Raw genomic sequence first — 3,735 nt, 5'->3', positions numbered from 1 at the left:
TGATTTGTATTTCAATTCTGTGTAACCCTGTCCTAAATCAGACATGTCTCAGCAAAGATCTCTGTTAATATGCATAATATTTTTAGTTGCTGTATTCAAACATTGTGCAGCATTGTGAACATTAACTATGTGCAGTGTGCAAGAAGTCTGACTGTAGCCTCTTTAATGGCATATAGATATTTAGTATTTGATGCTTCTTACCATTTATGGGTGAGGGATATATTTATACATTTTTATAGATGTGTTCCTGGATTGGTGTTTTAATTTTAAAGGCAACCTTGGGAACTAAACAGCATAACTAAAAATCAAACCCAAACAGTGGGTAAAACGTAAAAGTTAAATATATGTTTTCTAGTTTAATAAAATGTAGGTGTGATGAGCTTCATGATGAGACATGAGGTGAACAGACTACTAGGCAAACCAATTTTATACGTTAACAGGAAAATGCAAATTCACTGACTGATGCATTTAGGTACACATAGAAAATAGTAGTTGCTAAACTTCAAGTGGTGAGACTGAACAGTGTAATTTAGAGCGGGTACCTAACTGTAACACTTTATTCCTGCTATCTCAGTAGGCACAGTGTTAAAAGATGATGTTGATGAGTGATGATAAAGTTATTGTGAATTGAGGTAAGCTAAAGGATTTGGGCACCATCAGCCTGCACTAGGCTGAAAATCTAATGTTACGTAGTTATTTCAACAACTACAGGCTGTCCACAAAAGAATATCCCAGTTATAAATTTTAATAGTATCAGCTGTAAGCATTGTAGAGTGTTGGTGCAAAGTGACAAAGAGGATCTCAAACAGTTTTAGATAAGTGCATGTGCGAGTACTGATTTGTTTTCTTGTTTGCAGTGGCTGCAAAATGGTGACTCTTGAGCGTAATATCCCCAATTAGTAGAGGGTGAACTAGTAAACTTTATTTGGCAACAGGATGGAGACCCTTCCCATTGGAATCTCTTTGTACGAAAGTGGTTGAATGTCGAAGTCCTTGACCGTTGGATTGGTCGTAATGGTTGAGATGACAGAGCTATTTTTTGCTGGCCTTTGTGTTCACCTGACATAACCTCATGCAATTTTTTCCTTTAGGGCTGTATAAAAGATTGGGTCTACTTTCCACTGCTAACTAATGATTTTCCAGAGTTGAGACACAGCATTGAAGAGGCTATTGCTTCTATTACTCTGGATTTGTTAACCAAACTGTTGGAAGAATTATACTTTAGGTTGGATGTGTAGCATGTAACTAAAGGTACTCATATTAAAGATTTTTAAGAAAAACTAATTTAGTTTACCTTCAATTTAATGTATGATTTGTTGTAAATAGTTGAAATTAAACTGTAATAATATACTATTGAATCTGGGAAATTATTTTATGGACAGCCTATATACTACATAATTGTGATTTTTACCAAACTTCTAAAAAAATACTGGCAACCCAAAATAAAATTCGAGAGAGAAGAAGCAGTAAGTACATATAGCCTTAATCATTCAGTGGCCAGATGGCTGGTTTGTTTCTTTCTCTTGTGCCAAGTCAAGTGGATTCCGGTTGGTTGTGTCTCACCTAGGACACTTCATCTGTGTGTTCAATGTCCCCTGTTGCTGTTGTACCACAATAACGAATCAGTAAATTAGGGTGCAAAGTTTTGTTTACATTGTTCAAGTAGTCTAGTATGCTGGGATGAGTATTTGCCTGGCTGTTCACATAAAAGTGTAAAATGAATGACGGTAGTCTCCTGAGCTTCTGTTTGCTGTTTGTTTGACTAACTGTTTACACACAGCGAGCAGTGAGAGCGAGTGTGTTAAGACATGGAAAGCGTGGTGGTGGTGGTGAAAGGTAAGGTTGAGTCGTTGGTCTTCGACTAAATCACTCCACTCGCCCTCCAACTGGGTTTGGTGGGGTGCTCAACTTTACCTAATACTCACCCAACTGTTTACATCAGTATACAAGACAGAGTCAGCAGTGACTCTTATCATTTCACTCGCCCTTCGACTCGGTCAATGTAAGTGAGGGTTAAGGATTCTGCCTTTCTGGGTGGACACAGAATGAAGGAATGGATGTGCTTAACTTCTCAACAACATCAAGGTCATTAGAGACGATGGCGGGTGATATGAGAATGGGGCTTTGATTGAATGCATGGTTGGAGAACACAATACTCTTAGAAAATCCACTGGCTCGCGGCAGCATGCACCACGTACCACACTTGCTCCGCAGAAGTGTCTGTAGGCTCTGCCCTGTGATGGCGGCCTATTGAATGTATTATTTTGCGCTGAGCTCTCATTGCGCACGGGGAAATGGTTGCAGTTCATTTCGGTCCAACAGGCTGCAGTGGTTGAAGATTGAGGTAACTTGGCTCCCACTAAGGTGCTCCGGGATTAATTTCAGGCAGGTTCAAACCAATTGGGATACAGTGGTTGATGTTGCAGTGAGTTGGTGGGTCTCCTCGGAGTACTCCTGTTACCTCCACTAGTGCATTCCATATTCCATCATTGCTCCATCTCACAGGACCCAGTTAGAATCCTACTACTCCTTACCATTAATTTACAACTGAAACAAAAAAGCCCCAACAGAAATTCCAAGGGTTCTTCTCATATGTCATATATGATTTCAGTGTATTCTGGTGGTTTATGTAGTCAAAGATAAATTGGACACTTGAAATATGTTGTAAATGATATTTTCGTGAAACGTATTGGGTTTTTTCTGATCCTGTTTAAAAATGTATGTTGGATTGTGTTGTGTTCTGTTTATAGGAGATTGTATTTGAGTAGATTCCACTTTTTATTTGGGCAGTTTCTATTGAGATATTAGTTGATTTTTTGTTGGGTTTCATTGTGTTTCTGGTTTTATGATGGTTTTATTTCGTTACTATTATGTTTTGTTGATTTTGATGTTTTCTATTAGGTGTATATTCTGTTCTAATTTGTTGGATTATTAGGCACTACACTCTTTCTGCTGTCATTTTTAAGCCTATTAGTAATTCAGAAATCAAAAGGTTAAAATTATAAATATAATGAAGCAATTAAATCCAACCGACTACATAACATAAAAACAAGAATCCGAATCACTACAATTCAAAAGGTACCAACTATATCTCTGTTACAACAGAAACAAAAATCAATAGCATGAACAATTAAAAAAATGGAGACTGTAGTGCATCAGAAACAAAAATACAGTGACAACATGAAAAAAATATAAGCATATGTGACCCAAATATATACAAAAAATACAAAATACAACAAATCAATCAAATACAATGAAACCAATTAATGTTTTTAAAAGAGTTCCCATTCAACAGAAATAATTAAAAACCAATGGAAAACATCAAACATACAACAGAAACCAGTAAAATGCAATGAAACCCACTAAAATACATTTCCTTACAACAGAAACCAACAAAAACCAACTGTATCCAATCAAAAACACTAGAAAACAATACAAGTAGCTATTGGCCAGTGACAGATATAGGAATTATATATATATATATATATATATATATATATATATATATATATATATATATATATAAAGTTATGAAAAAATATATGAGATTTCAGTGAAGGGTGTATATTATTTTGAGATATATATATATATATATATATATATATATATATATATATATATATATATATATATATCAATGACAAGTGGTTTGGGCAGTTAGGTACTTGACATCAATCTTTCTTAGCATGCATCAATCAAAATAATATACTCCCTTCACTGAAATCTCATATATTT

Source organism: Bacillus rossius, chromosome 5 (assembly GCF_032445375.1).
Source record: "Bacillus rossius redtenbacheri isolate Brsri chromosome 5, Brsri_v3, whole genome shotgun sequence".
Taxonomy (NCBI): Eukaryota; Metazoa; Arthropoda; class Insecta; order Phasmatodea; family Bacillidae; genus Bacillus; species Bacillus rossius.
The sequence above is the reverse complement of the archived record's forward strand: the minus strand, read 5'-3'. Positions refer to the sequence as shown.